This window comes from Oncorhynchus tshawytscha, linkage group LG01 (genome assembly GCF_018296145.1).
Source record: "Oncorhynchus tshawytscha isolate Ot180627B linkage group LG01, Otsh_v2.0, whole genome shotgun sequence".
Taxonomy (NCBI): domain Eukaryota; kingdom Metazoa; phylum Chordata; class Actinopteri; order Salmoniformes; family Salmonidae; genus Oncorhynchus; species Oncorhynchus tshawytscha.
Window position 1 is genome coordinate 26,661,192 of NC_056429.1, and position 25,700 is coordinate 26,686,891.

Here is a 25,700-nt window from a genome sequence, read left to right on the forward strand (position 1 = left end):
GATGGACCATCCTAGAGATGGCCGCCCAGCCAAACTGAACAATTGGTGAAGGGCCTTGGTCAGGGAGGTGACCAAGAACCTAATGGTCACTCTGACAGAGCTCCAGAGTTCCTCTGTGGAGATGGGTGAACCTTCCAGAAGGACAACCATCTTTGCAGCATTCCACCAGTCAGGCCTTCACGGTGGAATGGCCCAGCGGAAGCCGCTCCTCAGTAAAAGGTACATGACAGCCTGCTTGGAGTTTGCCAAAAGGCACCTAAAGACTCAGACCATGAGAAAGAAGATTCTCTGGTCTGATGAAACTAAGATTGAACTCTTTGGCCTGAATGCCAAGCGTCACGTCTGGATGAAACCAGGCACTGCTCATCACCTGGCCAATACCATCCCTATGGTGAAGCGTGGTGGCAGCATCATGCAGTGGAGATGTTTTTAGCGGCAGGAACTGGGAGGATCAAGGCAAAGATGAACAGCGCAAAGTACAGAGATCCTCGATAACTTGCTCCAGTGCGCTCAGGACCTCAGACTGGAGTGAAGGTTCAACTTCTAACAGGACAACGACCCTAAGTACACAACCACGACAATGCAGGAGTGTCTTCGGACAAGTCTGAATATCCTTGAGTGGCCCAGCCAGAGCCCTGACTTGAACCTGATCAAACATCTCTGAAGAGACCTGAAAATGGCTGTGCAGCAACGCTCCCCATCCAACTTGACAGAGCTTGAGAGGATCTGCAGAGAAGAATGGGAGAACTCCGCAAACACAGGTGTGCCAAGCTTTTAGCGTCATACCAAGAAGACTCAATGCTGTTATCGCTGCCAAAGGTGCTGCAACAAAGTACTGAGTAAAGGGTCTGAGTACTTATGTAAATATCATATTTCAGTTGAATTTTAATACATTTGCAAAAATGTCTTAACACGTTTTTGCTTTGTCATTATCGGGAATTGTGTGTAGATTTGTGAGGGGGGGGACTATTTATTTAATACATTTTAGAATAAGGCTAACATAACAAAATGTGGATAGAGTCAAGGGGCCTGAATACTGAATACTTTCCGAATGCACTGTAGGTGTGCACCAACATGATCAAAAGTATTTTCACACCTGCTCATTAAACATCTCATTCCAAAATCATGGGCATTAATATGGATGTTCTCTTGATAAGTGTGTGAATTGGACCATTTTCCTGTCCTGCTAAGCATTCAAAATGTAACGAGTACTTTTGGGTGTCAGGTAAAAAGTACATAATTTTCTTTAGGAAAGTAGTGAAGTAAAAGTTGCCAAATTTTAAATAGTAAAGTGCCCCCCCCCCAAAAAAAAGTTCCCCCAGTACTTAAGTACTTTACACTGCGCCACAGTCTAATGGCGGCAAGCTTTACACTACTCCAGCCAATGCATAGTAATCGTAGCCTTGTGTGCGGCTGAAAAAGAAAGACAAACACCCAAGTCACTGCCTGTTCATACCGCTACCATCCAGCAGGCGAGCTCAGTACAGGTGCATCAAAGCTGGGACCGAGAAGCTGTTCAGTCTCTATCTCAAGGCCATCCGACTCTTAAACAGCAATCACTCAGAGGCTGCTGCCTACATGGTAACTCAATCACTGCCACTTTAACAAATGGATCACTAGTCACTTTAAAAGATGCCACTTAAAATAATGCCACTTTACTGTTTACATATCTTACATTACTCATATCATATGAATGTACTGTATTTTATGCCGTATATTGCACCTTGCCTATGCCGCTTGGCCATAGCTCATCCATATATTATGTACATATTCTCATTCACCCCTTTTTAGATTTGTGTGTATTAGGTAGTTGAGTGAGGAATTGTTAGATATTACTACACTGTCGGAACCAGAAGCGCAAGCCTTTCACTACACTCGCATTAACATCTGCTAATCATGTGTATATGACCAATAGAATTTGATTTGAGTGTTGCAACCGAGGACCGACGACTTTTACACGTTATGCGCCTCAGCACTCAATGGTCCCATTCTCTGAGCTTGTGTGGCCTACCACTTCGCGGCTGAGCCACTGTTGCTCCTAGACGTTTCCACTTCACAATAACAGCACTTACAGTTGACCGGGGCAGCTCTAAACAGGGCAGAAATTTGACAAACTGACCTTTTGGAAAGTTGTCTGTCACTCCTACTCCTGCTGCCACTCTCCAGTGCTTGACATTGCCAGTCTACTAACCACCGGTCCTGGTAATATTATGCACACCTGCTCCCCTTCATTACACACACCTGGACCTCGCGCCATTTATTTAGCCCTCAGTCATTAGGCAGTATTGGTTTTGGTCACGTTCAGTACGCTTCTGATTATCTGCCTTCTGTCATCATTAAACTGGGTGCAGTTATGTATGATATCCTCCGCGTTCTCCACCCCCTCGACGCCACCTGAAAGGTTTCACCTCCAACTAGCGGAGGGCCTACCATGAGGCTCCCCAGCTCCCCAGCCTACCCAGCAGTCCACTCAGGGAGGTGATGCATGACTGTCCCTCCCGACCAAGCATGATGGAACCCCATCCAAATGCTGTGGCTTCCTACTCCAGTGCTCCCTCTATTTCAGTCGGGATCCCCCACCGCCAAGAGGTCCAAGGTTGCCATGGCCATTTTCCTGCTGACCGGGCAGATGTTGGAGAGGGCTACAGCTGTCTGGGAGAGAGGAGAGGAAGCGCTAGGTTCATACAAGAGGTTCAGGGCGGTCTTTGACCATCCACCGGAGGGCAAAGGAGGTGAGCAAATATTCCAAATCTGGCAGGGTGCCCAGACCTCTGAGTAAGCTCTCACCTTCTGGACCGTGGCACCCTCCAGTGAACAGGCACTCTGCACCCTATTCCATAGAGGACTGTGAGGAGGTCTAGATGGAGACTTTTCCTTGGAGGCGCTCATCACGATGGCCATCTGTCTGGACAAACTTCTTCGGGAGGGCTGATACCTCCCTCACTGAGGCAGAGCCTGAACCCATGGTGGTAGGGGCCACACACCTCTCTGCGGCAGAGCAACATCGCCAGAAACCACTGGGGCTGTGTTCCTATTGCGGCCAGGAGGGCCACCAGCTTCAGATGAGTCCACTAGGGCAGAGGGATGCCCCTGTGATCATCTGTCTCCCAGAGTAGGCGTGAGTATTCCGTCATTGTTTTTCTGCCAAAGCCTTGCTGGTTTCCATTTCGCTGGCTTTCCCTCGGGTGTTGTCTCTAGTGGACTCTGGTGCCTCAGGAATTTTATCAACCAGGCCTTCGCCTCCTCCCTAAACATCACCTCGTACCTGCTCTCCTTTCCTTTTTCGGTCCAAGCCATTGGGATTCAGCACGATCACGCACATCACAGCACCCCTCACCGTGGGACCAGTGCACCAAGAAAGCCTTCCCTTCCTCATCACTGCGCCAGTACACAAAGTCATCCTCAGACTCCCCACCATATCCTGGTTGAGGATCAAAATCACTGCCTGGGCATGAGGATGTCGGGAGTTCCACAGATGGTTCCACAGGTGCCCATCATTCCATCCGCCAGGCTCTGGAGAGGGAACCCGCATCTACGTTCCCACGGGGTTAAGGGATCTGCTGTTGACCTGGGCGCACACATCCCTCGCCTCTGGACACAGGTATCACCCGCACAATTCCATCCCTCTCCGCTAAATACTGGTGGTCCACCTTGTCGCATGATGTTGCTTTCTATGTCAACTCCTGCTCTATGTGCCCAAACTATATATCCCTGGCACGCTCCAGCAGGGAAACTCCTTCCCATGCCTCAGCGGCCTTGGTCCCATCTCTCCATGGACTTCGTTACTGATCTCCCTCTGTCTGATTGTTTCACCACTATTATGGTTGTTGTGGACAAGTTCTCTAAATCCTGCCGTTTTATCCCTCTCTCTGGTCTCCCTACCGCTCTCCAGGTTGCCGAGGCACTGATCCAGCAGGTCTTCTGGCACTACGGCCTTCTGGAGGACATGGTCTCTGACATGGCCCCCAATTCAAGTTGCGGGTATGGAGAGCCTTCATGGAGAAGCTGGGGGCCACGGCCAACCGCCCATCCAGGTACCGGCCTCAGTCCAACGGGCAGGTGGAACATCCTTTCTCCCCTGCCTCTGGGATGGTTGCATGGCAGGGAGAATGTTGGACAAGCCTACCTAGCTATCATTTTTGATCCTGCTCTTATTTCGAGGACTCAGACGTTTTCCCATTGGTCGTACAAATAATGGTGTATTATGACCCGTGTGCTTGTTTGCAGTGTTATTTTTAAACATTTTGACAGCACTACTGACCCTAGTGGTAGCGCTTGGCTTGCTCTTGCAAATTCAGCACACACAATATCATTTTCTTATTTTACACGTCAAATTAAAACCTTATATTGCGTATAGCTAACTGAGATCTTAGTAAACTAAAATAAACTCTCCCCAGCTACATCCCTGTCGTGACTAGATTCAATACCGTTAAAGATGAGATTTACTATAGAAATACCACGATAGTTTGGACCAACATTTTTTATAACTATCTGTGTCTGGATGTTTTGAAGCCAGACAGCAACTTGCCGTTTTTCGTTGCTATGGCGATAGCTACCTCGAGGTAGGTTAGTTTAGTAGTAAACTAGCTAGCTAGAGTCCCTCCACGATGACAAAAAATATTATTTTTAACCATACAATTGGTTTCGTCATCTGTGATGACAGCTAGCTAGGATTTATATGGATGTGACGTGACAATTAGCCAACCTCACTACCCTCAGGATGCACAACGACAAGCTGGTGCGAATGACTAATGCACCGGTGTAGTCGGTACTTTCATCAAATAAATAATACACAATATTATTTTGTGTAAAACTATAACCACAGTCATAATTATGGCTTAACCCTGCCTATTTCTAAAACGTATCATTAAAATCTGATTTCAAACCTAACCTTAACCATATGCCTAACCTTAAATTACAACAAATCTATTTCGTCAATACAGGACTAAGATTGCATCGTACTATACTAGCTCCGACGCTCGTAGGATGTGGCAGGGCTTACAAAGTATTATAGACTACAAAGAGAAGCACAGCCACGAGCTGCCCAGTGACACAAGCCTACCAGACAAGCTAAATTACTTCTATGCTCGCTTCGAGGCAAGCAACACTGAAGCATGCATGAGAGCATCAATTGTTTTACATGACTGTGCGATCACGCTCTCCGTAGCCGATGTAAGACCTTTAAACAGGTCAACATTCACAAGGCTGCATCTAATCTCTTTTTTAAAAAATGTTTTACTTAACCATCAATGCAGTTAACACTTGTTTTTCTTAAGGGCTTGTAAGTAAGGTGTACACCTGTTGTATTCGGCGCATGTGACAAATAACATTTGATTTGATTTCTGGTGGTGGTATCTAGCTGAAACCGCAATCCGTGGCCACAGGGTTTCCCCTGTATAACACAGCCACACAGTCAAAATTGTCTACAAAAAGTTTGGGTGAGGCATAAGGTTAGCAGTGTAAATTTAAGCTTAGGGTTCAGGTTTAAAATCTGATTTTATGAAAAGAATGTGTAGAAATGGGCGGGTTTAGCCGTAAAACTTCTTTTTTTAATGTGCAAGACACTCAATAGAGGGTTTTGCTTTAGCCGGCCTATCAACTGGGATTACAGTCAGCACTGAGTGGGAACAATGTCGTACAGAATGACGGCCCGAGCTAGCTACAACCAGAGGACAAGAAGAATAAAGAGTTCCGGAGTGTAGGAAGGTGGCTGGACAAACTTGAATCTGGTCCGATGGGGGCAGGTATTGTAATGGCGGCAGCTGATGCAGTGTTTGACTTTGTTGACGTGAGTGAAGTTGGTAATTATGACTGGACAACGGTAATAAAGAAGAATGGAGCTAAAACTAAAGTTGAAATGAACAGCTGTTTCTGGTTGGAGTACACTCCATGAATAAGCATGTTTATTTGGGAGACCCGTTATGAAGATGGTGAAGGACGAATTGTGAAAAGTGGAGTCGGTCAGAGTGACCAAGAGAGGTATGATAGTAATTTCATGTGTATCGAAAGAGCAAAAAGAGAAAGCTCCATAAACATTCAACATATGAAGTGTAGAGTTATGATTTTCAGAGTAGGGCACCGAGGAAATGTGTCATCTCGCTGGATAGAGGCTTCTTGTTATAGGGACAACATGACGGGAATAGTTGGGACATGTCAATTAACCCATACTGTGAATGGAAAGGAGGAAAGACATTTCTGTACTATTGATGTTTGGTGAAAAGTCTCTCCCGACCCATGTAACGATATGTGGTCTGAGCGTATGTACAAAAACTGCTACACTGTCATAAATGTAAAACGTTGGCCACCTGTCAAGTATTTGCAGACGGAATATCAGTGTTGAAGAGTCTGAGGATGCTGCAACTGTGATGGGAATCATGTTCCAGAGTGCTGTTAGGTTGAAGGAGGTCAAAGTAGTGAGGATCAGGGCTGCCGAGCAGGTCTCCTATACGGAGGCAGTAAAAATTAGATGACGCTATGGCAGTGGATGAGTACCAGCCTGTTGATGTTGTTCATCAGACAAAATATCCTGAAATACTAATGGTGAAGGTTTTTTTATTTTTTTATTACGTTCATTGTGCTGGTGATTAATTGTACAGGAGAAACAAATAAATTAATAAACTGGATATCACCGTGAAAGCAGCAAAACGGTTATTGGACCTTTAGGACTTCATGGCTGAAATATTGCAGGGAATACGGTCAGAAGATTTTCCCCCTCTCAGGCTCCAGAGCCTGTGTAGGGATCTGAGTTTACATTTGAAACTGAATGAAAGAAGGGGGCGGGGGGGGATAATGAGATTGAGAATACTGAGTATGGTTTTCACCCTTTTTCTTTTTTCTTCCTGTGTTAGTTTCTCAGTTTTCACCCCACCCAGTAGGTGGCATCAATACACCTTTTAGAGTCTGCCAATAAAAATTCAAAGAAGTAGAAGAAGCGCTCAATAGCTGCCTAATGCAATATGGTATCCAATGGAAAACATGCAGGCAGCGAGGCTGACGAGGCCATAGGAAATTGATCAGCAAATGAAAGTCTCTTGTGCACGCACAATGCGAGCAGTACAACATGCACCCTAGAGTTGGACAATAAAGACCACTTGCCAGTTCTAAAGGCAGATCCTCAGGCATATATCACCCACTCCTAGCCAATACAGTCCATACAAAGCGGAGTGGACGAACCAAAATGCCATGAATCTGTTTCCAACCAATGCATCCACACGTTTTGCACTCTACAATCCTTAACGAATAAGTTTCCTCTTCTGTTTGTCTCTGACAATGACTTTGACATCTATCTCACTAAAACATGGCACAGAGAGGTTGGCTTTTACCATTTTAAAGAAGCAAATATACTGAACGCAACATGTAATGTGTTGGTCCATGCACAAAGTTTATTTCTCTACAATTGTGTGCACAAATTTGTTTACACCCCAGTTAGTGAGCATTTCTCCTTTTCCAAGATAATCCATCCAATTGATAGGTATGGCATATCAAGAAGCTGATTAAACCGCAATATTATTACCCAGATGCACCTTGTGCTGGGGACAATAAAATGCCACTCTAAAATGCCACAGATGTCTCAAGTTTTGAGGGAATGTGCATTTTGACATGCTGACTGCAGGAATGTCCACCAGAGCTGTTGCCAGAGAATTTAATGTTAATTTCTCTACCATAAGCCACCCCCAATGTCGTTTTAGAGAATTTGGCAGTACATCCAACCGGCCTCACAACAGCAGACCACGTGTAACCACGCCAGCCCAGGATCTCCACATCCGGCTTCGGGATCATCGGAGAACAGCCACCCAGACAGCTGATGAAACTGAATATTTCTGTCTGTAATAAATCCCTTTTTCTCAGGAGAAACTCATTCTGATTGGCTGGGCCTGGTCCCCAGTGGGTGACTCATACTTTTATATATTTGACTCAAATATCAAAAGTGAGTGAAAGCTTAAAGATGATCCCCAATCAGAGACAACGATAAACAGCTGCCTCTGATTGGGAACCAATTCAGGCCACCATAAACCTACATATGCCTAGACTTACAAACACCCCTAGACATACAAAAACCCTAGACAATACAAAACAAGCATACCCACCCTCATCACTAGGCACTTTCCTCCATATACAGTTGTGGCCAAAAGTTTTGAGAATGACACAGATATTAATTTTCACAAAGTCTGCTGCCTCAGTTTGTATGATGGCAATTTGCATATACTCCAGAATGTTATGAAGAGTGATCAGATGAATTGCAATTAATTGCAAAGTCCCTATTTGCCATGCAAATGAACTGAAACATTTCCACTGCATTTCAGCCCTGCCACAAAAGGACCAGCTGACATCATGTCAGTGATTCTCTCATTATCACAGGTGTGAGTGTTGACGGGGACAAGGCTGGAGATCACTCTGTCATGCTGATTGAGTTCAAATAACAGACTGGAAGCTTCAAAAGGAGGGTGGTGCTTGGAATCATTGTTCTTCCTCTGTCAACCATGGTTACCTGCAAGGAAATACATGCCGTCATCATTGCTTTGCACAAAAAGGGCTTCACAGGCAAGGATGTTGCTGCCAGTAAGACTGCACCTAAATCAACAATTTATCGGATCATCAAGAACTTCAAGGAGAGCGGTTCAATTGTTGTAAAGAAGGCTTCAGGGCGCCCAAGAAAGTCCAGCAAGCGACAGGACCGTCTTCTTAAGTTGATTCAGCTGCGGGATTGGGGCACCACCAGTACAGAGCTTGCTCAGGAATGACAGCAGGCAGGTGTGAGTGCATCTGCACGCACAGTGAGACGAAGACTTTTGGAGGATGGCCTGGTGTCAAGAAGGGCAGCAAAGAAGCCACTTCTAACCAGGAAAAACATCAGGGACAGACTGATATCCTGCAAAAGGTACAGGGATTGGACTGCTGAGGACTGGGGTAAAGTCATTTTCTCTGATGAATCCCCTTTCCGATTGTTTGGGACATCCGGAAAAAAACTTGTCTGGAGAAGACAAGGTGAGCGCTACCATCAGTCCTGTGTCCTGCCAACAGTAAAGCATGTGTGGGGTTGCTTCTCAGCCAAGGCAGTGGGCTCACTCACAATTTTGCCTAAGAACACAGCCATGAATAAAGAATGGTACCAATGCAACTTCTCCCAACCATCCAGGAACAGTTTGGTGATGAACAATGCCTTTTCCAGCATGATGGAGCACCTTGCCATAAGGCAAAAGTGATAACTAAGTGGCTCGGGGAACAAAACACCGATATTTTGGGTCCATGGCCAGGAAACTCCCCAGACCTTAATCCCATTGAGAACTTGTGGTCAATCCTCGAGGCGGGTGGACAAACAAAAACCCACAAATTCTGTCTAACTCCAAGCATTGATTATGCAAGAATGGGCTGCCATCAGACAGGATGTGGCCCAGAAGTTAATTGACAGCATGCCAGGGCAGATTGCAGAGGTCTTGAAAAAGAAGGGTCAACACTGCAAATATTGACTCTTTGCATTAACTTCATGTAATTGTCAATAAAAGCCTTTGACACGTATGAAATGCTTCAGTATTCCATAGTAACACCTGACAATATCTAAAGACACTGAAGCAGCAAACTTTGTGGAAAATAGTATTTGTGTCATTCTCAACTTTTGGCCACGACTGTATGGTGACAAATGGTGTGTTATTGATGAAGCAGCAGTAATATTTTGTATAAAAATAATTGATGTAGACCACCCAAAACTGAAAGCATATTTACAGGTAATTGTTTCACTAAAGTGTTTTTTCAGAGTAGAGTATGACAATAATTACTCAAGTACCATTTCCATAATTATATCATTCTCCCACATGATTACAAGAATGCAGCACCTGTCTAACAGATCAAGTAAGTCTATGTTGGTTTTACTTACACTACCTCAGATAAACATGCATAAAATAAAACATGCTTGTTATTAAGACCAACATCTGAATCATTTCATTCTGCGTTCTCTCCTCCTGTAGTGAAGCATGGTTGTGAGGTCCTGATAAAATGGCCCTGTTCAACAGTCTTGAGGAGCTCTACATACATGTGTAAGTTGATTTAATTATCACTCGCTACATGAAGCACAGACAATTGTTTTTTTGTTTTTTTACCATTTGTGCACTAACACTCGCACTTTCCTCCTGGAGAAATCCCAAAGCACAGACGCAGGTGAGAATCACACACTACGTCTGATTGATGTGATACTTTATTTTCTCACTAGATGACAGTATTTGCTTAGAAATGAATCCTTCCCAATTTAGGAAATCTGATGACAAAATTGTGCACCCATTGCCTTCCTCATACAGGTAGATATCAATGCATGTTCATGAACTCAGACAGAAAATCTATTGAGTAGGTCTGATTTCAATCTCTTTCCTTTCATGGAAATGACAGTCAGATTTATTGGGGTCTTTCATTCAGTTCTTTGAGGTCCAACGCATCATCATGATAAGATGGACACAAGACTTGGTGGGTGGTATGAAAAGCCCTCCTTCCTGTTTCTGTAATTTTTAACTGAATGAAGATCAGTATCTGTGCTGTGAGCCTGTGGCGAAACCTTTGTCAAAGATGATAATAAGAGACACGGAGGAAAGAGAAGTACATTGGTCATTTTAGTTTCATTGAAAATGGTTTTCTATGTATGGTGAATCTTAATGCCATTTATTCACCTTTTTGAACACGAAGAAAGACAGGATCTTATATTTCTAAAACTCTATTCACTGTTTCTAAAGCCTTTAAGCTTTTGTAAGCTAATTTAGCATAGTTCTTTCATGGAGTACTATTTTAAATGAATGACTATTGAATCCATCAATATGGATGTAGTCCTATCATTGTAATTATGTGCTTTCTCTGTATACAGTTGTAATGATCAACTGAAATGGGTTAAAAGCCGAGAATGTGAATGCTGTGAAAATGAGACGCTGGGTGTAGGTCATAGAGCATCCATTCTTTAAAGGAAATCAGTCTGTTTGGGACACATTCATTAAAGTATAAACGCAAGTCGAAAATGGAAATGTGTGTTTAAATTGCAGCTTGTGTCCTCTTCCATAATGAGAATTAGTTTTGGGAAATGGTTGGTGATAATGCCCTCTGATCCTCCAATTTGGATTAATTCTCAGTGCAAAGTTTTCCCTTTTTTAATTAATTCCTAATATTCTAAATACAATTATTATGTAGATTAAAAGCTCTCAGAAGTAATTTGGGATTATTTGGTGAAAAGGTCTAATATATATATATATATATTGTTGATGTCCATTTAGACTCCATAATCATTTATAGTACCATAAAGTGCAACAACAGAATTTTGCTATGCATTAATATGCTTTTCAGTATAGTACACATGTACCTTTCAGTATAATTTTTATAAAATGTTTAGGTATATTAACATTCAAAGTAACCCTTGTCAGAGGAAGGCCCTAAAAATTGTCAGACTCCAGCCACCCTAGTCATAGACTCTCCTTCCTCTCTGTTACCACATGCACGGCAAGCGGTATCGAAGTCGAGGTCCGAAAGGCTTCTCAACAGCTTCTACCCCAAAGCCATAGGACTCCTGAACAGCTAATCAAATGGCTACCCAGACTATTTGCATTGCACCCCCCCCCCCACCACACACACACGTTTACGCTGCTGCTATTCTGTTTATTATCTTTGCATATCACTTTAACTCTACCTACATGTACATATTACCTCAATTACCTTGACTAACCGGTGCCACCCCCCTGTACATTGACTCTGTACCAGTCCCCCCAGTATATAGCCTCGCTATTGTTATTTTACTGCTGCTCTTTTATTTTTTACTTGGCAAGTATTTTTCTTAACTGCATTGTTGGTTAAGGGCTTGTAAGTAAGCATTTCACTGTTCTACACCTGTTGTATTCGGCGTATGTAACAAATACAATTTGATTCCACTCTTCTTATCTGGCTTTATCTGGCTTGTTTTAACGTGTGTTAATTTTAAGGTCATGCAATGGTAATAAGTTGATGATGGGACCTGCGCAGTAGGTGTCCTTGTAAATGGGGCCTGTCATGCCAAATACTCTCTGCATGCCAATTTGTGTTCCCCCATGCGTCACATTATGATTCGATAAGCTGTTAACGTCTGTTGCTATGTCAACGGTGTGGTGAGCCAATGCATAACATTTTGGAAAACATTGCAGTCAAATCGACATTTTCAGCAGAAGAGTCAAAATAGGCCTTCAAGGACATTCAAACTCATACAACTGGCAAAGTCTCAACAGAGAGAAACAAAGGCACACAAATGCACAGCTTGAATTCATTTCACAGCCTGTCCATCTTTCTACTTTTCTAACAGTGGACCACCCAAAGGTGAGAAATATGACGACAGAAATGGAGGATGATGAAGAAATAATGTTACCAGATAACTGGGTTCTAAAGCTGAACACAGAGAGTTTACACCTTTTTGAGAATCACTCAATTGGTATGGCACTAACTGCTGTATTCTTGAATAGAGAGAATGAGAAAAACAAGTGGAATTTCTAATACTCATATCTGAATGAAGTAACAGTTTCAATGTTGTGTATAAACTGAGTTGTGCTTACTGCCCATATGTTAATCCAGTGACAATTGGCTCTTACTTGTGCCTCTTGTTTGTGTTTATAAATCTTTTGTAGATGAGGAACTACCTCCTATTAAACAGGGGGGAATAATCACAGACAGACGCAGCACCTTCCAGCCACAACTACCCACTGTGGTAACACCTAGACAGCTGCTGTGCAGTGCAGGCCCTCGCCTGTCTCGCCCCTCTTGCTGACTATAACATATTCCTATTCTGTCACATCTCACAGTTAGGCTTGTGATCTACTTTCCTGCGAATATTCAAAAGACCATGCTAGACAATGCAACCTTAGTGGGAGACCGAAGTAGCTGTCAGTGAAGCTCATGTGGGGAGGATGTAGTTTCAATGCTAATGTAACTCTGATATGGAAAACTAACACCCTCAGGCATTACTTTGCTGCTCAATGCTCTCAGGTTGAAAACAGAAAGAGCTGCTTCACCTTCCATCATAAGCAATTTAGACAGTGATAATTATGTAATTTCCTGGAGAGTACATGAACTGTGTCAATGTGATTACAGTACACATTGTACCATAAGTTAACTATTAAAACACTGTATGCTTCTCTTTCTACATGCTGTACATTTTCAGTATTACAATAATCACTCAATAGGCTATTCTTGTACAAAAACTGTTTTTATAAACTTTTGAAATAAAGTTATTTAACATATTGTCATGAGTGTAAGTCAACAGCACCTGTCAGTCTTTCAGAGACACCTATCTTAGTCTTTCTGTTAGATACGCCATCCGTTTGAAGAGTAATCAAGCAGATGTGTTGAAAATGATTACCCTCATCCACACAAGTGTTCTAAGATGAGAGTGGGGAACTTTTCTGAGTTTACTTTTCTGAGAACCTGTACTCTGTTAAAAACAAGCTGCCTCCACAGGATAGATAATAACAGGTTATAATATTCACAGTTGCTGTAAATCAACCTAATCACACGGTTGATCACTTGTTATTTGATGATAATATAATCTGTCGCGGACAGATTCTGCGTGTAAAACAGGAAGTGACAAACGTTCACAATAATTTTACTTCAGGGTAATTGAGATTAAGGCTAATATAAAAAGAAAGACAGGCGTGTAATTTCTATCAACAGAGTTCATTACAGCTCTTAGAGGTCAAGTACAAACAGGGCTGAAAATAACAGCCTTTCATAGAAGAAAATTAGGGGTATGACAGGTGTGTGTGTGTGTGTCCTTGTGTGCTTGCATGCGTGCTAACAGGTGTTTGTGGACGTGCGTGCATTTGTGTGTGTGTGCGTGTGTGTGCTGTAAGTAGGCAGAACGGGGCTATGCTAGGTTTAATTAATTAGATCAAGAGCCTTTATGATATGCTTTATAGGTAGCCATTAACCTGGCAGGATATGGTGAGATTTAGAGCATTCAAATGTTTCCTTCAAGGAGACATGCCGTTTACAATACTGACATTCTGAAACTAAAAGTCAACCATCTACAACCTGTCTCCCATGTTATTGTCTCTATTGTAGGACATACTGTGAGGACAAGCAGAGTTTCCTGCAAGACCGTGAGGATGATGGAGATACGGCAGCAGGAGGACAATTGCTTCACTTACTACAGGTGCTTTTCTCTGTGTCCACTTTGCTCTATTCAGTATTCACATGGTTGCCTCATGATATCCCGCCTGCTCAGGGACCCATTTTAAGTTTTCAACCCAACCCTCTGTGGTCTTGGGGTTCACTGACCCTCATTATATATATATACTTGAATATTATGTCAAGTCCAAGGTAATATACATTATCTCCTATTTAATATTTCACTTGGATACTGCATTCTTAATGTGTCCTTGTTATCTCCAAGCACGCTTTTTCCCAGGGTGCAGTGATGATGAGATGCCCTTTAAACTGACTGGGATATAGAAGGGGGCTGCTGTCTGTTCCTTAGCAACCCTTCCACCAGAAACAAATTAAAACCTGCAAGGTGACTTTATGTAAACTTTCACACCAAAATAATGGCTTGAGACGAGGAACAAACACGTTTAGTTTTGCAGCAAAGGAGCATAAAAACATAATTGAACATAAAATCCACATGGATGACAATGACACACAGTTCTAGTGAATAAACTGAGCTAGGACATTAAGTCAAGACAGTTATCAATACTAATATATACAGTAGGCCTACTAGTGATCAACATTAGCAGCAGCACAAAAGTATAGCAAGCCAAAGTTGCCTAATAGGTAAAGTGCTCTTCGCGTTCTTAGATCATCTGGTCAACAACATATCAACAATGTGCTGACAAAAACAAAAATGATAATCAACATCACCTTCATCATCAACAACATATTACCATCGTCATCCTCAAAATCAGCATCATCCTTAGCCTACCTCCTTCTATTCTCTGTATTCAAATGGGCAATGGCCAATGACAGTCAAAAGTGTACATTCTCTCCACAAACTAGGACCAAACAAACATTGAAAGGCAAACAGGTTAAATCAAATCCAACACAAAAGTGTGAAATGGTTTTAAGAATCCAAGGTCCAGGAAAACCCTTGAGACATTCATCCTATACAAACCAGAAATATGTTATTATAAACATGCTTCAAGCAAAAGAGCCTTCGGAATAGACAGAACTCACACAGTGGTTTGTGTGTTGGCACCATAACACACACACACACATACAAACATACACGCTCACCTATACATGTCTACTAACTTTACCCTGTCACTGTTTGAAGGCCAATCTGTGCTGTAATTGGTGTCAATGGAAACAAAATAAGATGCTGTAATCCAAACTAAATGTTGCATGCAAGCAAGCATTCAATCCTGTCCCAGTCAATACCAGTTGGTACAGACTGAGGCTCCAACAATTAAATCATTTCGAAATTGTTTTCATTCCCTCTGTTTCATGCATTCGTATTCACACACATCATCAGCTGGCATTAATGACAAATGTCAGACTATGACAGTGGGAGTGCACCACTGTGAAATGCCTCATTGCATTTCTCTGCTGGAGTCCAGAGCCTTGTTTACACATTTCTCAGATAAATCTGCCTTTGATTGTAGCTCTTTGCCAGAAACAAAAGCAATGGACCATGCCTGATTGGGAGAAGTTGTACTGAGCTGAACCCCACAGGACTTTGCTTTATCTATGCTCTGGACAATCTGATAGGTCGCAGTGAGTCTGTTCAATGGAGGCCTACTTAGTGAGGTGTGTTGCTAACTAAATATGCAATATTGAATATCAAATTGGCTTCCCTCCTACAAGGGATATGATGTGTGTGTCAATGAGGGATGGTCAAGAGATGGTCATATGTCATCATCCTCTCATTGCCACTGAATCTGACCCAACGACTGAAGAGAAGAACCTTCCGTCTAATGCTCCCCCTCATACTCAAGTGCCTGTGGGTAATATTCTGATTAATGTTCTACTCACGCTTCTCAACACTGACAGGCAATTTACTTCGAGGGCTCATTCTTAATCTGTTCTTTTCTAATCTCTTTTCCTCTCAGTCCCCTTCTCCATTTCCTCATTTAGAATTGAGCGTTTATTCAACTCTGGGGTACGGATGTGAAGTGTGTAGCGGAGAATAAAGGGACACGTTTTTTAATACAGTAAATAGGCAGATGGCATTGGCGCTGTCTCCCATGCTGCATGGAGGGCTCTTGATTGACAGCAGAGGGGTTGAGGCAGATATTCTCCCGGATAAAGGCTTATTCTTTGCGATGCAACTTGTGTCAGCTGCAAAGCTGAAACCAGACATCCAGGGGGTGTTCACTAGTCATCCCCTGTCACATGTGGCCTGTCAATCATCTTGCTAATTATCACATCGTCTTTCGTATGACAGATGAGGAGGTGCTTGGGTACATGAACCAGTGACTACAATGTTGCTCATCTAAATCGCCAAGCACACTGTTGTTGGACTACTTAGAGAGTTGACATAAACCATTTGTCGAGGGAAGATAATGTCAGTTATTAAGTCTATCTATATTTTGCCATGGGAACAATCCTACTACGACCACAAGTGGTTTTGCAAAACGATTCTCTCTTTATGCTGATATCTTTGTCGTGGAAGAGGAAAACATGTCTGTAATTCTTCTGTTTATTGCTTAACATCGGTTTTCGAATCTTTCTCCAAACAGCCATTATATGTAATTAATATCTGTCATTATGATGTGATTTTTTTTCTCCCAGCCCTCGTTGTGTCTATGTCAAACCTATGTTGTCCTAACAACAGAGCACAAGCACACACAATCATCAACATCCACACATATACAGTGCATTCTTTTTCCACATTTTGTTACGTCACAGCCTTATTCCAAAATGGATTAAATTAAACATTTTCCTCATCAATCTACACACAATACCCCATAATGACAAAACGAAAACAGTTTTTTAGACATGTTTGCAAAAAAAAACTGTTTTTACTTTGTCATTACGGTGTTTTGTGTGTAGATTGATGAGGGGGGAAAAAATATTAAATCAATTTTAAAATAAGGCTGTAACGTAACAAAATGTGGAAAAAGTCAAGGGTTCTGAATACTTTCGGAATGCACTGTAAATCATGTGACACTGCTATTCCCACTGTGCCAACACCACTCTGTTGTCTACCCTCAGATCCTGGATGTGCAGAAGGTGGTTGTTTCGCTGGTATGGAGGGATTCTGCTGGGTCCAGACCATTTCAAACACATCAACAACTCTGCCAGAAACATCCTGGTCCAGGAGGGATACACATCCTCTGCAGTGAGACCCTCTCTCCCTATTAGTAATGTGTCCAAGTTTGGCACAAGTCCACACTAAAGTATATAAGTTCAGTGACTTCAGTCTGAATGTTGAACAATGCCTTGAAAGCTGTTTGAGTTTCATGGGAAAATGTTAGTTTAAATGTTTGTTTCTAATATCAAGCTTGATGGGGAATTGTTTTTGTGTTACTAGTTGTTGGAAGCTTTTGAGAAAAGCAGCATTAAAGAGGCATATACAAAGACACTAATCTGAAAGTTGAATGAAAACTTTCCCCTCTCCGTATCTGAAACCAATGCTATTTATGGAAAATTGGGATGAGACCAGATCAGAGTGTATTAGATATTCTACTCTGAGATAAACTAGTTGTTGTTCTGTTTCCCCTAATTTATGTGCAAATGAGGACTTTGAAACAGGTGTCAGGATTGTCATCATTGATTACGCTCAGGTTTGAAGATGCTGGCACTCTATTGTTCCTCTGGTCTGTAGTCTGTACTTCAAAGGTGCATCAGAAAGAGCTGGGGAAAATACTCTCATTGTTTGGTTTTGATTGAATTATCTACTTAAACAAAAAACAGTTCATTCAGAACATGTATTATTTTTTTATAAGTCAATAACAGTTGGGCAAATAACCAATTGAAGATGGTGTCCAACTCTACACATTGTAGTCATTATTGCTGTTATTAATATGTAAAACCCTTAGCCACGACAAGGACTTGTGTGTCTCTGAAGGAAATTATGCATAACTCCTTCAGATCCTCCAGATCACAGTGTGTTTATCCGCCTTTATGACTGCTTCTCTGTTATTGTTTTAGAGTGCAGAACGATAAGAACCATTCAATCGCAAACTAGAGGTCATGTACAGTATTATGGAGTAGTGGCAGAGTGCCACTTAATATCTTACGTATAAGTAGGGGAGTGGAAGCATTTACCATTTACTACACACTAGACCCAAATCCCAACCCAAACAATACTGCCATGAGATGAAACAGCATCCAATGTCGTCTCTTATAGGCTAGCGCGAGGACTGGCTCTTTGAAGGGATGGTGTTGTGTAACGGCCCTGGTTTTACAAACGTGGATCTCGACTCTGCCACAGGAGCATACTTTTGTGGCACAGTTGCTGGCGCTCTGGGCTTCGTGCCAGAACGTGCACACAAATGGTGTGCAGTGCTTACAGCTAGGGCTGTTACTGTGACCGTCTTACTGCCACACCGGTGGTCACGAGTTATGACCGCAGTCAAATTCCATGTGAACGTTTAGTCACATAACTAGGCTTCTCCAAACTCTGAGGCTGCTGATGGTCATTAGTAGCCTACCAAACTTGCTAACTGCCTGGTACTCAGCACTTTATTGTCCCTCTAATCACTCTGACATCAATGCAAATGTTCTCAAAAATCAAATCAAATACTTAATGAGATCCCATGAGCTCATGTTGCTCAACATTTCTATAGGTTATGCAATTGCATTAGAAAACAAGAGTTTTGATGGCCTCTATTAAAAAGAGGAGGATCCCATCAGCTTTCTATAGGCTAGGCCTACTATATTTATTTCTCAACTTTCTTAATATGAAGCACATTGCTTCGCTTTACAACAGGAGTATAGCCTACCTGGCTGGCATGAAAATGAATCATGGGAAAAGCGTACTCTATCCACTATTTAAGTGCATAGATGGCATGTATTGTTCTGAGACAGGTGCATGAAAATTGTCCAATATATATCTAAACTAATTTTAAACATACATTATATTATTTAGCATTTGTAAAGACATTATTACATCAAGAATAGTCTGAAGGGTGACAATATTATCCTATCACTTGTTAAGTGTGGGGTCCAGCTTGTGCAGTAAGACAAGAAACAGTGCATGGCTTTTTTTGCATCTTTTTAAAATCATAGTCGCACACCTTATGTAGCCTAGCCGATAAGCCTATATGTTTTGATAAGATTCGTATCACAACTAAAGTGGCCAAATAACTTCTTAAAATGAAGCACATTAATCCGCTTTACAACTGATGTAGAGCCTAACTGGTATACATAGGCGGCACGTGAGTTTCATGTTTGGGGAAGACAATTTTCACCATAAAAAATTCACCTTTATAATAAAGCATTACATGTATAGTAGCATTTGCTGTCACTTTTCAGAACAGTGTTCTCCCGCTAATTGATTGCATTTTGGAACATTTGCGCTTAAAGCCTACTGCCATGTGCGCTTTGCCACACTTATAATGTGAAGAAATAGCCAAATATTTTATCAACATTTTAAGCTAAATGTTCTGATGTGTTGCATAAGCCTCATTGCTTTAAAAAAAATGTTTCGATGCTAGTGGTAGTATTAATTTGGGATCTATCGCATCCCACAACTGTCCAGAGTATGTTTGGAATATTTCTTTCTCGCACAGAATGAAAAGTTGACCAATAGAATAGGTCAACTTTTGTACTATGGGGGATAGTAGATTGACGTAGGCTAGTGCTTTTGATGTTTTTTAGGCCTAATCATGTTGTTGCACAAGAAACAAAGCAGAGCTCATGCCCTTTGTCGTGACTTTACTTTCATTAATCTGAAGACTGTTATTTATCTAATCAACTAACTATGTTTAATTGTTACTCGATTAAATTAATCATGTAACAATTAACTCATTGGGATTTGGAGCACCACGAGAGTGGTTCTTTAAAGAGTTACCATCTCCCAAATTCTTTACCTATCACATCCATAAACAGTCAACTTATTAATCATAACCTCATATCATATCATAACCCTGCATCTGCAAAAACCCAAGCCTTACTTAAGATTCAGTACTGCACAAATTGGTTCAATTATTTATTTACTAGCTAACTAAATGGTAACACAAGATGAACATACAAACTTAGTACATTAGAAACAGGTCCCTAGCCGACTGACAACAATATGGCTGCTTGTTACAAAAGACATGGAGAGAGAGAGGGAGACATAACGGTGGTATATTTAGAAACTACTCTCACTTATTCTTTGCACATGAACCGCCGCCCGCTTGGAGTAAGAAATCATGAATGTATTTATGTGAAAATGCCTTGGATTGCTGTGTATCTCTCCTAACTTGGCCGCCTTGGAAAGTGGGTTGGGCCTTTTCGTGGCACCTTTGTAAGGCTCTGATTGTCCAACAGGGGTTTCTCTGTTGTTCTCCTCTGGCATCGTCCAGTATCCGATGACTTGTCGTATAGTCCTTAACAGAACTACAAGTTATTTCTCCTTCCATTCAGTCTGGAAGATGCTTCTTTTAAGATAGGCAAGCCAGTCGTGTCGATGTTTCCCAGTGGGGTGATGAGGGTAGCGTACTATGGTGGTTTAAAAAGAGTAGTAGAATGTTTCCAATTCAATTCGCTTTTCTAGATACTTTACCCATCATTTCATACAGTTTGTTCTGACACGCTCTCTGACCGCACTCAAGGAGGCAGTGACTACTTACTTGTACAAAGTTATAGAAACAATTTCCTCTTATAGTTTCTAAAATCACATCCCTCTCTTAACAAAAAAAACTTTCAGAATTGTTCATATAGCATGCACAACGTAGAGGATGGAAACATTGTACATTTAGTATGTATAGTTTTCAAATTACAGTATTTCCTTTTACAATATTTTTAATGACATCACAAAATAACACACAATATGACATTAGTCTTCTTTAGACCGCTTTTGACCATTCTCCACGTTCTATGTTAGAAATATTGTTCCAGTATTCGCTTTAGAATGTGCTAGCATTTCAGCTGTAAAAAGCATGTGACACAAAGGCACATTCCTCTGGTAAATTTGGAGAGGGAGAGAGCTGAATGTTCTGTCCTTGATTTACAACAGTGTGTGAGGTGTTAACTCCCACCAGTTCACCAGTTCCCTCCTCCCCCTCTGCGGGGGAGAGAGGGTCTGGTTGAAGTTATTTATTGCAAAGCTGATCTGACTTATTTGAATACTCACAGGACAGTCATGACACATTCATGCTAAAAAAAAAAAAAAAATCATCAAAAAATCATGAGTCACATCATGCATCCTTAGAATGTATTACAAATCAAAACATATAGCCCAACGTTTGTATCACAACTGAAGTTGCATAAATAACTCTAAATAAAGCATATAGGAGGACCTGTGTCTTGGTTCTCCGCTCAATTGCATGTGTGCAGTCCCTTGGAAATCGTTTGGAGAAAATATCCTTTCTATTTCATTCAGCTATGTTCAAATTAATTCATCATACTATAAAATTATATAAAATAATGCCACAGAATTGTAAGCACACTTTTTCTGCTAAATAAACTAGTGTAGCTCACAGCCATATCAAATGCATTTATAAAGCCTTTTTTACATCAGCAGAGATGAGTCTTCAGTAAAGACTCCCATATGGATAGGCAGACCATTCCATAAAAAGGGAGCTCTATGGGAGAAAGCCCTGTCTCCAGCAGTGTAGAGAGGCTAGCACTGGGGTAATATGATACAATTTTGGGGTTGTAGTCAAGATTCTAGCAGCTGTAGCAGCTTGGATGCAGTGATCACAATATAGTGGCTATATCCAAGAAAGCCAATGTTCCAAATAGCTGGGCCTAAAATAATGTATAAAGATTTTGATGTGACTCTTATGTGGATGATTTTTAAAATATTTATTGGAACATCCAGACTCTGCACTTGATGCATTTATGAAATTGCTTCTTCCAATTATTGATAAACATGCACCTGTTAAGAAACTGACTGTAAGAACTGTTAAGGCCCCATGGATTGATGAGGAATTGAACAACTATGGTTGAAAGAGATGGCGCAAAAGGAGTATCTAATAAATCTGATAAATAAATGAAATTAGGGGTTGCAAGACACATTTAACTCCATATTTCATGTATTGAGATGGCTTATTGATCACAAAACCATTTGATGTTGCAAATTATTTTAATTATTACATCTTTGGCAGTGGGCAAACTTAGGTAGGAAATGCCAAGTATAACCGATTGGCAAACTCACTGCAAATTAAGAAATTATGTGACTAAAATGAATAAAAAGAAGAAACTACACAATGAAACAAAGATCAATGACATAAAGAATTATAGTAAAAAGCTATGTAGCACCTTAAATGACATTTTGGGCAAAAGGCAAACTCTGCTCCATCATTCATTGAATCAGGTGGCTCATTTATCACAAAACCCACTGATATTGCCTTGAACGATATTTTTACTTGGCAAGATTTGCAAACTTAGGCATGACATGCCAGCAACAAATGCTGACACTATGCATCCAAGTATATTTTACCAAATTATGAAAGACAAGCATTGTAATTTTGAATTCCGTAAAGTAAGTGTGGAAGAGGTGAAAAAAATATTTTGATCTATCAACAATGATAAGCCACAGGGGTGTTTGACCAGATACAATGCTATATCACAGTAAACAAAGGAAGGACATTCCACAAGCACAGCACTTACACAAATGACTGATGATTGGCTGAGAGAAATTGCTGATAAAATATTGTGGGGGCTGTTTTGTTAGACTTCAGTGCGGCTTTTGACATTATCAATCATAGTCTGTTGCTGGACAAATGTACATTACCGTTCAAAAGTGTGGGGTCACTTAATAATTTCTTTGTTTTTGAAAGAAGAGGAAATTGTTTGGCCATTAAAATAATCTCAAATTGATCGGAAAGTGTAGACATTGTTAATGTTGGAAATGACTATTGTAGCTGGAAATGGCGGATTTTTAATGGAATATCTACATAGGCGTAGAGGGCCCATTATCAGCAACCATCACTCCTGTGTTCCAGTGGCATGTTGTGTTAGCTAATCCAAGTTTATCATTTTAAAAGGCTAATTGATCATTAGGAAACCCTTTTGCAATTATGTTAGCACAGCTGAAGACTGTTGTTCTGATTAAAGAAGCAATAAAACTGGCCTTCTTTAGACTAGTTGAGTATCTGGAGCATCAGCATTTGTGGGTTCGATTACAGGCTGAAAATGAAACAAAGAACTTTCTTCTGAAACACGTAAGTCAATTCTTGTTCTGAAAATGAAGGCTATTCCATGTGAGAAATTGCCAAGAAACTCAAGATCTCATACAACGCTGTGTACTACTCCCGTCACAGAACAGCGCAAAATGGCTCGAACCAGAATAGAAAGAGGAGTGGGATGCCCCGGTGCACAACTGAGCAAGAGGACAAGTACATTAGTGTCTAGTTTGAGAAACAGAAGCCTCACACGTCCTCAACTGGCAGCTTCATGAAATAGTACCCGCAAACACCAGCCTCAACGTCAACAGTGAAGAGGCGACTCCAGGATGCTGGTCTTCTAGGCGGGTTTCCAGGCAAGTTTAAGTACCTGTTCTGACAGAGCTGACTAAAACATCTTGAAAGGGAATAAACCAGTGTTTTGAATCTGTTCAGACCCAGAAATGTGTTCCTGAAATAACATCATACTTCTAAGAAATGAGGGAGGACATGCCTTTCACGACAATGGTCATGCATTGGGGGCAGTATAGCTTGCAAATAGGTTGCTGCCTCAGTTTGTATGATGGCAATTTGCATATACTCCAGAATGTTATGAAGAGTGATCAGATGAATTGCAATTAATTGCAAAGTCCCTCTTTGCCATGCAAATGAACTGAATCCCCCAAAAACATTTCCACTGCATTTCAGCCCTGCCACAAAAGGACCAGCTGTTCTTCCTCTGTCAAACATGGTTACCTGCAAGGAAACACGTGCCGTCATCATGCTTTGCACAAAAAGGGCTTCACAGGCAAGGATGTTGCTGCCAGTAAGATTGCACCTAAATCAACCATTTATCAGATCATCAAGAACTGCGAGAGCGGTTCAATTGTTGTGAAGAAGGCTTCAGGGCGCCCAAGAAAGTCCAGCAAGCGACAGGACCGTCTTCTAAAGTTGATTCAGCTGGGGGATCGGGGCACCACCAGTACAGAGCTTGCTCAGGAATGGCAGCAGGCGGATTTGAGTCCATCTGCATACACAGTGAGGCAAAGACTTTTGGAGGATGGCCTGGTGTCAAGAAGGGCAGCAAAGAAGCCACATCTCTCCAGGAAAAACATCAGGGACAGACTGATATTCTGCAAAAGGTACAGGGATTGGACTGCTGAGGACTGGGATAGTCATTTTCTCTGATGAATCCCATTTCCGATTGGTTGGGGCACCCGGAAAAAAGCTTGTCCGGTGAAGACATGGTGAGCGCTACCATCAGTCCTGTGTCATGCCAACAGTAAAGCATCCTGAGACCATTCATGTATGCGATTGCTTCTCAGCCAAGGGAGTGGGCTCACTCACAATTTTGCCTAAGAACACAGCCATGAATAAAGAATGGTACCAACACATCCTCTGAGAGCAACTTTTCCCAACCATCCAGGACCAGTTTGGTGACGAACAATGACGTTTCCAGCATGATGGAGCACCTTGCCATAAGGCAAAAGTGATAACTAAGTGGCTCGGGGAACACAACATCGATATTTTGGGTCCATGGCCAGGAAACTCCCCAGACCTTAATCCCATTGAGAACTTGTGGTCAATCCTCAAGAGGCGGGTGGACAAACAAATTCTGTCAAACTCCAAGCATTGATTATGCAAGAATGGGCTGCCATCAGTCAGGATGTGGCCCAGAAGTTAATTGACAGCATGCCAGGGCTGATTGCAGAGGTCTTGAAAAAGAAGGGTCAACACTGCAAATATTGACTCTTTGCATCAACTTCATGTAATTGTCAATAAAAGCCTTTGACACGTATGAAATGCTTGTAATTATGCTTCAGTATTCCATAGTAACATCTGACAAAAATATCTAAAGACACTGAGGCAGCAGACTTTGTGAAAATAAATATTTGTGTCATTCTCAAAACCTTTGGCCACGACTGTACACTGAAAGCATAGAAATCTGATACACTGACAACAGGGTGAACAACTCACTGGTTGTCGATGAATACTATATGTTTTCCCTCTTCGTAATGAAGTGGTTCTCTTCGAACTATTCTCTTTTCCCTCATTTATTCAGTGTTATTTTCCTTTATTGTTTTGCAGGATGAGACATCCAAAGCTGGGAGAAGAACAAAAAGTCAAAAAGCAAAGAGACAAAGTAAAAGTGATATCCTCTAAATCAGGGGTGGGCAAACTTTTTGGCTCGATCGGGATTTTGAAATTCAATGGAGGGCTGCATTTTTTGGGGAACCAATTGGTTGTTAAAATCTATTTGCAGGGGCCTCCCAAATGGCGCAGCGGTCTAAGGCACTACATCACAGTGCTTCCCTACAGACCCGTGCATCCCTACAGACCCGGTCATCCCTACAGACCCGGGTTCAATCCCAGGCTGTGACTGGGAGACCCATGAGGCAGCGCACAATTGGCTCAGCGTCGCCCGGTTTGGCAGGCCGAGATTTCCTTGTCCCATCGCGCTCTAGCAACTCCTGTGCCGGGCGCATGCACGCTTACAAGGTGTACAGTGTTTCCTCCGACACA

At 41.8% G+C, this 25,700-nt stretch overlaps 1 pseudogene; it reads left to right on the top strand.

Moving 5' to 3' along the window:
• Positions 1–3,457: 3,457 nt before the first annotated feature.
• Positions 3,458–25,340, top strand: LOC112260327 (annotated as a pseudogene).
• Positions 25,341–25,700: the final 360 nt, after the last annotated feature.